The following is a 15,526-nucleotide window of genomic DNA, read 5'->3' as shown; positions in this document are numbered from 1 at the left end:
ATTTGCACACAACAATACAACATTTGAAACGGCTAATAATGAAACTTTGTTCTTTGCATCACTAGCTCTATCAGTTTTGTCGGGTTTTGGTGGCTTGCCATCTGCCTTCCATTTCAGGCACTGCTTTATTTTATGTCCTCGTGATTTACAGTATTTACAAAACAAATTGCTCCTTTTGTTTGCTGTATACAATACTATTTACAATATTACAAATTATCTATAGTTCTATCTTTGATTGATACGAGCATCCAACTTGACTTGAACGAGAAATAATCTGAAGGTAGAGTTTCTAATATTTTACAAATAAGCAAAATTTCTGGTAAATCACACTGACACGCATTTCCAGCACTAACTTTGTCCTTCGAAATTTCTTTTTGAAGTTTATCCCAAAGATTCTTTAGTTTCGATGTATGTGTTGCTATATCATCATCTGCTTTTCATAGCTAAAGAATTGCATGCACAGCAGTGGCGGCTTGTCCTATGAGGCAGGTGAGGCAGTGCCTCACCAAATAAATGCTGGAGATTACACGTATTAATCGAATATTTTATTAATCCATTTCATCATCTTTTCAGTCCAATTTTCGAATTTTCCCATCATACCGTACGGCACTCTGTTTTCAATAATAATCCTGCTCAATCTTACGATTCTTCTATATTCATCCCACTTCCTCTTTCAGAAGTAAGAGGTTTGAGGCATGCCTACGCGCTTCCTTGTCTAGCGCGTGATCTACATCGATGCGACGCGAATATATCCACACGCCTTTGAAAGCGGCTTCTGCTTCTAATGATCATTTTGAGGCATGCCTCGACTCTCGAACAGCGAACATTCCATGTCCTCGGCAAACTGCAATTATTCTGCACTGTTCGGGAAGCGGGAGATAGCGCTTGGATCTACCAAGAATACGTGAAGTTTAAAAGAATTATCAGGCAAAGAATTATTTTCCTATGTGTAGATATGTATACAGGGTGTTTCCAAAATTGAGGCTTTTTTTTTCAACGGAATAGAAGTGGTTTAAATGAAGCGTTTCACCAAGAATAAAATATCCGAAACTTTCAAAATGAAAAAGTTGAAAAAAAAAATTTGAAAATTATTACTGAAATAGATCCTAATACACCTTAGACCGTTTGTTAGTTGAATTATCGCAAAGCAGTGAGAAAATACTTATCTCCTGATTCGACCATGTGTTTTCGTTTAGGATGTTGGCTCGTTCGATATTTACGTGGTAATGAAAATGGAAACTTAGGATTGTCGAATTGTTCTCATTATTTTTTAGTAACTTCAGTCCGTTTGCAACAGCCGAGAATTCTTTAGAGAATTTACTCGAGAATTCATACGCCGTGAATTCTTTACCGTTACATACGAACTTTCGGTAGAATTCACTGTTCAGTTGCATACAAAATAATCTCTGCTCTTTTCATACCAAAATTTGGTAGAGAATTCTCCAGAGAATACTCAAAATCTCACCAATAAAATTGGTTTAAATCTTTAAATTATTCACGAATTTTTCCACAATGGGCATCACAATCTATTCGTTCGAACATTCCAACAATCGTCCTGAAAATGAGATGAAATGGGTAAATATCATAGCACTTTTTCAACATAACTACCATAGCACTTTCAAGAAACTGCCTCGATTTTCTAATTTTTTTTTCATCCTGAATTGAACGACATACCAATTATGATTATCTCAAAAGTGACCTGATGCATCTAATCCAATGAACTTGGTACTGAACCATTCATTGTCCAGCCATATGTTTATATGTTGTGTTTCGTTTTATCCTCCACAGTCCCGTACTTGAAATTTAATGAAATTTCGTCGAACTTCTAGGAGTTGTATCTTAGCCATCTTGGATATTTTATGTAGACAATTTTTGGTGAAACGACTTATTTGATGAGTTCCAAAAAAAAGCCTTACCTTTGAAAACACCCTGTATACAGTAGTGTTCGCTTACAACGGCTCCGTTTTCAGCGAACTTTCGCATATAACGAACCAATTTTTAGAGAATAAAAATAATAGTTAATTCCTGATAGCTATTTACATTTATCCTTTATTGCGAACTTTGCTTTTAGCAAACCGTTTTTGGCGATCCCTTGAGGTTCGTGTTTTTTTCTGATATGCCTCACCATCTCATAGTGTCACTGGCCGCCACTGATGCACAGGTCATATGTTTTGTCCTCAACATTGCCATCATAAAGTCTATGCAATTCCAGCCAAATTTCTCTAGCGGATGTGAAACGCATTACTTTTTCTAAAGTTTCTTGTGTCATGTTTAGAGTTAGATTTAATAGAGCATTAGTATCGGCCTGATTGAAACTAGATAAGTCTTTCTCATACCTCTGTTTGTCATCAGTTGTAGCATCTTCTCTTCTGGTAAGGATTTAGGGGCTTCCAATTTTCCTTCGATAACTTCTAAACCACCTTTAATTCCTCTTAACAAAATGCACAATTTATATTTCCAGGTTGACCGGTTTGACTTTCCCTCAAGCAAACCAATTTGTACTTTACTTGCATCCATTTTCTCAGTTCAACTCTTTTGCAATTTATAACTTCACTTTTATTCTGTTGCTCAACCACGCTCTGCTACCATGTTGAAGTATATTTTATACAGAATAAAGTTTTTACAATATTATTATTGACAAATTGATTGACACCTTATTTTTTTTTTGACAAGTCCTATGTATTTTGATATTAAATAAAATATATAATTATCATAGAACCAAAATAAACGAATGCTTGCTGAAAAACCTTTCCAGCTTCAACAGTTCTAACTTTCCTACCGAGGAGCACTTCTGCTGGAGATGTTCCATTTGGCGTATAACGTCGCCACTTTTATGATGCCTTGTTCATATATTCAGGTATGGAAACTATTTTATTGAAGCTGGTAATATATTTCGAAATGATTGAAAAATACAATATGAAATTATTAATTGACAACTGTCAATAGGTAACTCGGATTTTCACTCGTTCCCAACAGTTCCAAGCAATGCATCCAAACTCCAGTTTGCTCGTCACAAATGTATTGAACAGCAAAATCATGGTTTCCGGATCAGAAAATATCTGCTATTACGCACGATGAATTTATACATTCTTGGCCTCGTACCAAGTAAATGATTAACATGAGGAACAAATGTAAAACTTTGATCAAAACAACGCCAAGATCTTTTATCTCCGTTCGTTTTTTTGCTCAGGACGCTGCCTTCAAGACTATAAATATACAATAAATAGTTCTTTTTCCTGGTGTACGTGGCGACATTGCACTCAAAAATGCTCAATGGTAGTTGATTTCTGCCACACTAAATCAAGAATGAGTCCACAAAGCACGCTGCAGGCAACGCAGTCTTCAATAGAGCCTATATCACCAAAGATTTTGAAATCGTCGGCATGAGCCCATGCACGAGTAGGATTAATTAGATGCATCCTCACTTGTTCAAACTTCCGGGAGTGGATAACTGGAGTGGAAGGCCTCCCTGATCGACTTTTTGTTCCAGATCGTAATGCGAGAGGTTTGGCCAATTAGTTTCGAACTGTTGTAAGTTTTGCTTCAGATGGATCTTAATGGTAGATCAGTTCCTCTTCTGTTATTTTATATTCGATTATCCTATGGTCATAGATTGATGGTTTGGTCAACATTTCCCAAGATTTAACACTTCTTCTGGAAGCTGCGTTGAACATTGTCACGTCCAGAACCCCTTTTCTTGCCCTAGTGACAGAACCAGGTGTTGTCCCCACGTTCTTGAAATAGTCCTTCATTCTGCCAGAGTTCTGCAGGCCAGAATAATCTCCAATTTAGTAACGTTATAAGTTCTATATATATATATATATATATATATATATATATATATATATATATATATATAATATATATATATATATATATATAATAATATATAATATATAATAATAATACCAAGACAATACCAAGACTCTATATATATATATATATATATATATATATATATATATATATATATATATATATATATATATATATATATTATATATATATATATATTTCTGGGCTTAACAATATGCTATATGTACATATTAATAAGATACAGCCTAATGCCGTCTACCCAGTCCTCTTCTCCAAGCCTCTCGATCCTGTGCCATTTCCACATTCAGCTGTCTCTGCTCCATAGACTGGCGTATTCCCTCGTTCCAAGAGCGCCTCGGCCTTCCTCGCTTCCTCCGCCCTGGCGGGACCCATTCAAATATCCGCTTAGGCCATCGCTGTTCAGGCATTCTAATTAAGTGACCAAACCACCTCAGACCTTTTATTTCGATACGATCCAACACAGTTTCTCTGGCATGCAACCGATCCCTAATGGCCTCATTAGTCACATGTTGCAGCCTTGATACTCTTCCACTCCGCCGCAGGTAGTCCATTTCGACTGCATTCAATCTGCGTTTTAGATCTGCGTTAATAGTCCACATTTCGCTACCGTAACACAGAGTTGACTCAACCATCGTTTTTCCAATGCGTTTTTTCGTATGATTGGAGATATTCCTGTCCCACCACAAGGAGTTAAGACAGCCAATGATCTTTTTGCTCTCCTGTATTCTGTGCTTTATTTCTGCTCCACCAATACCGTCCTTGTCCACAATTGCGCCCAAATATTTAAACTTCTCCACTTGTTTTATCGTCGTGTCCTCATCCACGAGTACCTCAAAATTTGCCTCGCTGTTTACAACCAAATACTCAGTCTTTTTCAGACTTACACTCAGGCCCCACTGATCGTATTCCGTTCGTAATTTTCTCATCATATACTCGATATCAAATGAATCCTGCGCCAATATGACCTGATCATCCGCGAAACTCAGCGTGAATATTTTATGGTCTCCCACGGGTATGCCCATCTCTCCACAGCTCCTCCTCCATCTGGTCAACACCACCTCGATGTACAGATTAAATAATAGAGGCGACAGGCTGCACCCCTGACGTAGCCCTTTCGATGTAACAATTGGCTTTGATAACTTTTTACCAATTTTTATATATGCAATATTATCTTCATATAGCTCTTGAATAATTGATAGCATTTGTTTATTGATCTTTAATATTCCTTATGATTCCCACAGTTTCTGCCTGGGGATCGTGTAATATGCCTTTTCCAGGTCTACAAAGACCATGTGCAGCTCTTCTCCAGTTGATATTATTTTTTCTGCCAGTTGTTGCAGAATGAAAAGGTTATCTACACACGATCGTCCCGCTACAAATCCACATTGTTCTTCACTTATTTTGTCCTTCATTTCCTCGCTGAGTTTGTAATTCAATATTTTACCATAAAGGCGGCTCAAACTGCTAGTAATACTGAGGCCTCTGTAACAATTGGGATCTTTTCTATCCCCTTTTTTGAAGATCGACACTATGTAGGCTTGTTTCCACTCTTTGGGTGTTCTCGCCGTGTCGCAGCATCTATTCATTAGGCTCGTTAGTCTGTCGATTATTTCTGCACCTCCATATTTCACCAACTCTATCGGTATATTGCCCGGACCCGGCGATCTCCCATTTTTCATTCTCTTTAGTTGTTTTGTCACCTCTTCTACAGTTATGGTCATCCGATAGTCCTGCTCATCTATATCACCCTCTTCAGCTTCACTTCCTGTATAGTCTCTGTTTTCAGTTAACAGCACTTTATAGTGATTTTCCCAGTCCTCCATATCTATTAGATTCAGTGCTTTATTTGTCTCGTTGGTTTTGAGTGATTTAATTGTTCTCCATAGTTCTGTAGATCGCGATCCTCCAATATAGTTTTCTATTTGGTAGCACTTTTCTTCCCAGTATCGATCTTCAGTTTCTTTGATCTTCTTCTTAAGTTCTCTATTCTTGCTCCTATATACGTCCCTACTGGTTTGATCTTTTTTTGTTAGCCACTTATTAAATAAATTGTTTTTCTCGTCTATTAACTTTTCTACTTCCTCTGTAAACCAAGGGGGCTTATGTCCTTTTCTTCTTGTTGGCATTGGGCCTAGAGCTTGCGTTGCAGCCGAATGTATGGCAGATTTAATGTTGTCATATTCAGTTTCTAAACAATCATCTGGTGGTCTGGTCCTAAGTTGTTGTGCCAGTCTGTTCTGATAGAGGTTTCTAATACTTTCTTGCTGTAGGAGGTATAGCTTATATTTTTGTTCTTCCAGCAATTTTGGCAGTTCTTCTATCTCTTGGAGTTTCTTTGATTGTTTAATTCCAAAAGGGCATACTATCTTCGCTTCCACCAAAAGAAGGATGAAATAATAAAATCCTCGTTGTTTTTAATTTTCGAATTGACAATAGAGACCAACTGGCACGAGTAGCTTCTACAGTCCCTGGCCATATTATTAGACGCATTGATTCGATGCAAAATCTCAATATTGAATTATTAAATTGAATGTTTATGTTACATATACTTCATCTGTAAATGGTTTTCACATATAATATATCATATTCAATAAAAAATATTGATTTATTGATGATTAAACATGAAATTCTAATATTTTGCTGAGCCACCCTGTATAGCTATGAGAGCTTCATACTATCAATGCAGAATTGTTCGGTTTGCTGCATTCGAAGATAATGATTTCATATGTGGATTATCGAAATAACGTCCAACCTGCAGAATGCAAGACGTGCACTGGAAAACATAGTACTGATTCATACTTAAGTACTAATACTACAACATCAAAAATAAATGCCAAATAGAACAATTTAATGAGAGTCGTAGATAAAACTGACATTCTGTGGAAATGAAATTCAAATATTCTGCTTTTTCCTCCGGCAATACCAGTAAATATAAAAAAAATCCTCAGTGCGTCTAATAAACTGGCCAGGGACTGTAATTGTTATTTGTATATATGTGATAATTTCAAAGATACTTTTCATCATATTTATTACTTTGTTAGTCTGATTAATGTTCTTATTCAGTAGTTGTTATATGTTCCTGTTTCGAGACTTCTATTCTCTATTCCTTTGAATTTTTACTTGTTTTTACTATAAAGTTTGTCATTTGTTTTAGAGCCCTGAAGATGATTTTAAAATAAAATCGAAACGTCGGCATTTTTTCTAATTGAGTTTCTGAAATTTCGACCTAAAAGAAACCTCTAATCACTAATACATATTGATACCAAGGTCATCAAAAATATCAAAAATATCCTTTGTATCGAAAAGTTACAGTTACAGTTTGTTTGGCGCATCTGTCGAATCCCCCAGACCTGCTACCGCGACCAAAGCGGTCTATTTTGGCACACAAACAAGCTCAAAGAGCTAAACTTTTACCTCCAGTGCCATCTTCCAAAGGTAAGAGGTGATAACAGAGGAGGAGTAGTCCATGAGTTCCCCTTGAAGCAGCCTGAGCGAACCTTGTCTGCCGCTGGGCAGTCACTGAGGATATGCTCAATGGTTTCGTCCTCCTATAAGCAAAGAAAGTCCTTGTATATCGAAGAGCTAGGATGCAGGCTACGATTCATATTCAAACTCTTCTATCGAACTCGAGAATTTCATTCGCCGTCCATTTAACTACCCTGAGAGAGTAGTTTACTCTCCAGACTGCCAAATTGTTCGTAGGATAAACGTAGGATAAACTAACAACTGTGCAGTTTATGCATTCCTAATTTAAGTTATCTCCAGAGCACCACTCTCTCACATTCATTTGTTTTTAAAAAAAAAACGAAAATGAAATATATAACGTTTTTAAAATTATTACATAATCACTACAGCTCTTCTTGACAAAAAGACACTTAAACAGTGTTTGAAACATTCTGAAATACGATTCCCCAAGTGAGCAGTTCACAAACTAAGGATGAAAGCCATCATAAATATAGAGGTGTTTTGAAAGATGAAAGTTGTAATAACTGGAGCCAATGTTATAATACGATCACGTCATCGATTTCGAATAATCCTACTGTACCAGATTGTAAAACATATGTGGCAACTACGCTGGACGCAACAACATGCTAATGGTGAAAGATTGAATATAATACGGACGCAGCATTGTGCTACATATGAAAACAAAATATACGCCGGACGCACTAATGGTAGGACCATGAAAGGACGCAATAATGTGCGTATATCAACTTCTTTATTAATAAAGATATTTGAGATCTGAAACGACCAAACTACGTAATTTTTTGCGTAGATTAATATACTTCGATCAGATTCCACTTAGGTAGCGTATTTCTGGGAGACGCAATAAGGTTGCTTTTTGAAAGGACGCAATAAAGTATGCCAGACGTAAATATATTATAATGTACATGTAATTTAGTTGTAATAAATTTTCTTGAAAAGAAGCACTGTTTCATTGAAAAGGTTTATTCACTTTACATATTGACAAATTGTCAATAAAGTGTCAGAATTTTTTTGAATTTCTTCCCCCTTTTTTCAATTTTATACTGAATAACCACTGGTATATCTAAGGAAGATGTTCCCCAATATAAGGGTCCTGTAGCGTTCCTCGAACAACTGAAGGATAGAAGAATCATCACTTGACTGGACCTGGTCGAAAGACCCTCCCATAGATTAAATTAAAATATAGATGGATCACTCTGACAAGTGGCGCCACCTATTGTTATGGTACATTAATCACAAAAATTATCCTAAATTTGATCGAATATTCAAACGACTAATCAAGATATCTATAGACCGACAGATGTATTTTTAATTATCTATCAATTTACGAATTGACATAATTTTCTAATTAATTATTGAATAGGCGAAGCGAAATGTCCGCAAAGTGAAGTCGTGCTGTGTTGTTGGGTGCAAAAATCGTGATGCAAGAAGGTAATTATGCGACATTACATTCAAAAGACCTTGACACCTTTATTGGACAAGTTCATAGGATGTTCGCTACTTCCCCAAAGTACAATTAAACATCGCCCTACAATACTCTGGAGGAGGCTCCTCCAGAGTTTCTCTGAGCTCTTGTATCATACGCCGAATTGTATGGTACTTCATTACATCAACCTCTACTGAATCTTTTTTAATTCATACATATGCTTTATTGTTTGATATTCAAAAATTTATTGCTGATATTCAATAGAATATGCGTTTATCAAGTATAAATATTGAATTTTTTTTGTGATTAGGAATTGGAATTATGGTAGTTTATGAGAAATGTTATTGTGTAATGAATAAGTTTTGTAATTAGAATAAAGTGAATTTAAAAGCTAATTTCAATTATGAAATGAGTCCGTGTTTGAAGAACAATGCAATAAATTTTTCAATTATGAACTGATTTTTTTTTCGATTCTTCGGATCAGAGAAAAATCCAGATAAAGATTCGTATTATTCGTTATGTCACTGCAATTTCTTAATGAGCAATTCATTTCGAATCTTCCTCTGAGTTTCACTAAGAAATTTTCAAATATATTCTGCCTTGATCCTTACAAGAAAATTAAAAATGAGAGTTACAGATTCCCTTTTTATTTGGTTTCGTCGAGAATTAGTACATGTACTATTCTCTGTTCGATAGTCTACCAGAAGTTCCTACTTAGCCTACATAGCCTACTAATTCTAGTAGGCTATGTCTGTTCATTTAATCTATGGACCCTCCCAGTCAAAAGCAAGATTTGGCTATTATTGATTTTAGTACTGAAGGCATTTCTAACGACGGGGCACGGGGGTGATCCTCCACAAAGATCAACAGAAGATTTTTGACGCAGAGATGATATTCCTCCCAGTACAATTGAAGAACAAGTTATGTAGCTATGATTATTTATTTTTTTCTTCAGTCATCATCAATTCTTAGAATAAGTTTGGATGAAAGCTTAAGTATTCACTTTTTTTCTCGTTTTCTGCTCTGTTTCTTTGTTTCAGATATTCATCAACATCATTGCTATATCCCGTTGCCGGGATATAGCCCAGATATTATTTCGAAATGGAAAGAGGATAAAGAAATTTTCATATCAATGGAAAAAAAGCCCTTCAGTATTAAAAGCTTATTCTGTAAACAAATTTGTCATCACTACACTACTCACGGGGAGACAGGGTTTTTTTACTGAGGTTTTTCCCTAAGCTCTTGTATCATAATTCAAATTGTTTGGTACCCCGTTATATTGGCGCTGCATTCGCCATTATCAGCTGTTCCCCAAATAAAAGATTAGTGGTTTTTGTTTATCAAAATCAAACCAATTCATCAACTGAAAGCTCTCTCGTTAATTCTTGGCTGTATTGTAAGTAGTAGGTGTAGTGGACTGCTTTTTTTTTCATCATTGTGATAACTACTGCCCTCTGGAGGACTCGCTTGAAGACCATCAGTAAGAAGGAATGGGAGAAAGAGTTTTCTGTACTAGCTGTTGAATTGAAAGGGGAGATGGCGCAAGCGTTAAGAACCCTCTGGAAGACGCTCTTTTTCAAGTAGGTACTTGAGATCGAAAAGGCAAGAAATTCCTAATGAAGAAGGGATTCATTAAGCGTCTTTTCTTGAAACGAGTTAAACCGGTTTTTCCTGTTAGTTAGTTTTTTTTTCTGGAGTGAATTTTTGAGTAAGACAAAGCTTGTTTTTTTTCTTTATTTTGTTCAGTGAATTCCAGACGTAAGTTACCACACATTTCATTATTACCGTTTCTTATTTTATTAATTTGAAGGTTTTATTGCGAATATGCGGTTTTGGGTACTTGATGCATCATATTAGTTTTCGTTAAAGTATTTCGTTAATTACTCGAGGGCCAATTCCGTCCGTCTCTATTTTATGTGCTTCACACACAATATAACTCATTTTCTTTATTGTAGATAATAACGTACTTTCTGAGTTTTTCTTTCTTTGAACACGTCATAGGGACGCTAGACGCCATTTTGTACGCTACCCCTTTTTGCTTCCAATTCTATTCCATTTATGATTTGAGGGCTAGTTATTATAATAAACTTGTTTCATGGTGGATGCGCTTGTGTTATGTAATGTTCATAGTATTAATTTCTTAATTTCTACATATTTTTTTGTACTTATCTTATGAATACGTGTAAATGTCACTGAAGCGTCCCCAAGCCAAGCCAATGATTCGATTACTTAGGTACGACCAACAGGGTAAATACTGTAATTGCATTAAGGACCCTTAATTATCATTTTTCCTTTTCTTTTATTATTATTATTTTTCTCTTCACTGGTGGAGTTGGTCAATACAGGACATATTTGAACGTGATAGCCAGGAGCGGAAATAATTCATATTTGTGTTACGGGACAAACATACAACTTTTGTGGATTTTGCCCTTCCTAGTATCCTGCAGGCCGGGTACCCTTGTACCTGCGTCGATTTCTGAGGCCGGATGCCCTTGCAGCTGCGTCTCTCTCCCCTGAGGCCGGGTACCGTTGTAACTGCGTCTCTAACCCTTTAGGCCGGGTACCCTTGTACCTGCGTCGATTTCTGAGGCCGGATGCCCTTGCAGCTGCGTCTCTCTCCCCTGAGGCCGGGTACCATTGTAACTGCGTCTCCAACCCTTTAGGCTGGATGCCCTTGCATCTGAGTCTAATCCTTCCAACAACCCCCTGTCTGAACCCTACCCAATTCAGAACTGTTGTATGCTGAACGTAACTCATCTCACTGAAGTATCGGTTAAGAGTCATCATTAAGGAGCTGATAGCTGTAGATGTAACTGATTCCACCAAGTGTGCATTTCACATGAGATTTTCTCTCGCCAGTTGAACCTGTTGCCGTAGCTACGTAAAATCATACCTGTATAGTAGATTATGTAGTTGTTGCTGTTCTAAGGGGAGGTTTTCTCGCAGCTCTTTTTCCTCCCCTCTGCTGCGCCCTAGAGCTATGACATTGGAAATCGTCTCCAATGAAACCCGAAATAAACGTTTCTTATTTGGGTTTAAATGTGTTGTTTTCTTTCGAATCTCCCAACCTCCCGTCAATTTTTCTATTAGTAATCAGGGTAAGTACTTTGGGTTGCCTACGTAATGTGGAGTCCTACCACAACCAGACGATCACGATCTTTGGCCATAGAGTAGTAAGGTGTCTTTAAAGTGCTGTCATTCGTAAGTATCTTCGAAGTAAAAAGAATTCTACAAGCATCACTGACCAGCGCAAGGTAATTTAAGGCCAGGACAGTACAGAGTGGTGCCGTGACCAGGATCCTTGTAATGAAAGTAGAAAGTGGAGGTTGAGAGATTCAATAGATATTTTAATTGTTGTTTTTTTTTTCGTTTTCTTGCATTCTCAACATTTTGAACTTTGTTTAAATTATTAAACTGCCGTTAACTCCTTTATTGTACAGATTCATTCGCAAGATGGAAGATGCTAACTTAGACCAGAGTGGGCTAGCGACTAGGGGCGAAATGAGAGCCATTGTGGAGGAAGTCCAGCGACAACGTGAACTTCGGAACCAGCATACCCAGGTTCTTCAATCTCTAGCTGGCGAGCTGCGAACGATCCGAGAACTTCTGACGCCTACAGCTTCAGACACTTCGAACCCTCCTTCGCCTGTCTTGGACAGAGCTGTGGGTGCACCCCCATTCTGAGGACCTACCCTACGGAATTACGGGCGACTTGTGGTCGTGACAACCCTGGTGCTGTCCCTCGACCCCTTGGAACATCTTGGAGTGCTAGCGTGGCAGAGTGGCAGGAGGCGACGCTGTCTTTAATAGCGAAGTGCAGCGCTTCCAATTCTGAGGCTCCTACTTATCGGAATGCTGTGCGGGATCATCCAGCGAGGTTCTTGAAGGCGTTAGAGGATCACTTCAGCTTGACTCATACTCCGAAGTCAGAACATCTTAACCTTGCCAAATCCAGGTTACGCGGTTCTGCCAAAGACTGGGTGGAATTCCACTCCGATGGTTTGGTCCACCTATAACGATTTCAAACGGGAGTTCTTGGCTGCTTTCTGGTCTGTGGATCAACAACATGAAGAACGACGGCGCCTAGGCATGAGGAAGTACCAAGCTACACAGGACGGAGACATGGCGATCCACTTTCTCCGCCAAGTCAATTGTTTTCGTTTGTTCTCGCCACCTTTGTCACAGGGCACGATGCTGCGAGAAATAATGCAACAGTACGATGCATCTGTTCAGTCACTGTGGGTCTCATTGGACAACCCAACGCTGGCTAACACTATAACATTTTTGGAAAGGCAGGACAACATCATAAAGTAAAAGAGATAAAAACTAACCAATATAACCCCTTTCATCATCCCTGTCGAATGAATGCTTTTGCTTGTTCTATAGACCTATGGCCATTAGATATCTAACATTAACAATCTGTATATTAACCCAGCACGATAACTATTTCGAAGCTTATGCAATGTAGGGGCGTAGTTATATTCGATTTACAAATATGGCGTTGCTAGCAACAAACATTGAGTAGTATAGTGAATATCTATGATAGAGTAGACAGTAGATCAGAAGGAGAGCTTTTTTTTTGCCTTTCTCAATATGAAAGCTTACTATAAACTAGGAGAGGCAGAATAACCAAGTCTGGAGGCACAGTACTTTCGAACAAGGGACTAACCTGTTGGACTTCCCGGATCAATTCATAGGGTGGATTACGTACCCAATAAGAGCAACAGTGTCGCAGTCGCTCTTCGTAGATGCCATGGTGATTTAGGTTCAAACTATACCAAGGGAGTATGAGCTGGTCGCCTACCTTATTGCGGCTAAACTAAACTCTTTCAACAATAGCTCACCCATGATTCTGAGTGTTGCCGAATTTAATTTTTTTTTCTCTCCCTTAGAGAACCCTGAAGACATCTGTGACACTTAATGATGTCGTTATCCATTCGCTGAACAGTAGGGATGCTGCCATTTCTGGAACGCCAGAAATGTGGAACCAACTCTTTTCGTCCAGACCCAACAGAAGTACCTTAACTGGGGCAGATGAACCTACTTCGATATTCATAAGCCGTCAACATCCAGGATGACCAAGGAGTATGCAGTCATGGTGTGGCCAGCGACAAATGCTACCACTGACCGGAGAATTGGGGATACTGATCCAGATAAGGTATAGATGTTGAAGCTCCAACTCTCCTCGCATGGTGCTCCTCGAGCCGAACCTTCAAAGGGGCGACTGTAGTGGACTGCTTTTTTTTTCATCATTGTGATAACTACTGCCCTCTGGAGGACTCGCTTGAAGACCATCAGTAAGAAGGAATGGGAGAAAGAGTTTTCTGTACTAGCTGTTGAATTGAAAGGGGAGATGGCGCAAGCGTTAAGAACCCTCTGGAAGACGCTCTTTTTCAAGTAGGTACTTGAGATCGAAAAGGCAAGAAATTCCTAATGAAGAAGGGATTCATTAAGCGTCTTTTCTTGAAACGAGTTAAACCGGTTTTTCCTGTTAGTTAGTTTTTTTTTCTGGAGTGAATTTTTGAGTAAGACAAAGCTTGTTTTTTTCTTTATTTTGTTCAGTGAATTCCAGACGTAAGTTACCACACATTTCATTATTACCGTTTCTTATTTTATTAATTTGAAGGTTTTATTGCGAATATGCGGTTTTGGGTACTTGATGCATCATATTAGTTTTCATTGTTAAAGTATTTCGTTAATTACTCGAGGGCCAATTCCGTCCGTCTCTATTTTATGTGCTTCACACACAATATAACTCATTTTCTTTATTGTAGATAATAACGTATTTTCTGAGTTTTTCTTTCTTTGAACACGTCATAGGGACGCTAGACGCCATTTTGTACGCTACCCCTTTTTGCTTCCAATTCTATTCCATTTATGATTTGAGGGCTAGTTATTATAATAAACTTGTTTCATGGTGGATGCGCTCGTGTTATGTAATGTTCATAGTATTAATTTCTTAATTTCTACATATTTTTTTGTACTTATCTTATGAATACGTGTAAATGTCACTGAAGCGTCCCCAAGCCAAGCCAATGATTCGATTACTTAGGTACGACCAACAGGGTAAATACTGTAATTGCATTAAGGACCCTTAATTATCATTTTTCCTTTTCTTTTATTATTATTATTTTTCTCTTCACTGGTGGAGTTGGTCAATACAGGACATATTTGAACGTGATAGCCAGGAGCGGAAATAATTCATATTTGTGTTACGGGACAAACATACAACTTTTGTGGATTTTGCCCTTCCTAGTATCCTGCAGGCCGGGTACCCTTGTACCTGCGTCGATTTCTGAGGCCGGATGCCCTTGCAGCTGCGTCTCTCTCCCCTGAGGCCGGGTACCGTTGTAACTGCGTCTCTAACCCTTTAGGCCGGGTACCCTTGTACCTGCGTCGATTTCTGAGGCCGGATGCCCTTGCAGCTGCGTCTCTCTCCCCTGAGGCCGGGTACCATTGTAACTGCGTCTCCAACCCTTTAGGCTGGATGCCCTTGCATCTGAGTCTAATCCTTCCAACAACCCCCTGTCTGAACCCTACCCAATTCAGAACTGTTGTATGCTGAACGTAACTCATCTCACTGAAGTATCGGTTAAGAGTCATCATTAAGGAGCTGATAGCTGTAGATGTAACTGATTCCACCAAGTGTGCATTTCACATGAGATTTTCTCTCGCCAGTTGAACCTGTTGCCGTAGCTACGTAAAATCATACCTGTATAGTAGATTATGTAGTTGTTGCTGTTCTAAGGGGAGGTTTTCTCGCAGCTCTTTTTCCTCCCC

The sequence above is a fragment of the Coccinella septempunctata genome, chromosome 7, assembly GCF_907165205.1.
Source record: "Coccinella septempunctata chromosome 7, icCocSept1.1, whole genome shotgun sequence".
Taxonomy (NCBI): Eukaryota; Metazoa; Arthropoda; class Insecta; order Coleoptera; family Coccinellidae; genus Coccinella; species Coccinella septempunctata.
Note: the sequence above shows the minus strand (reverse complement) of the source record.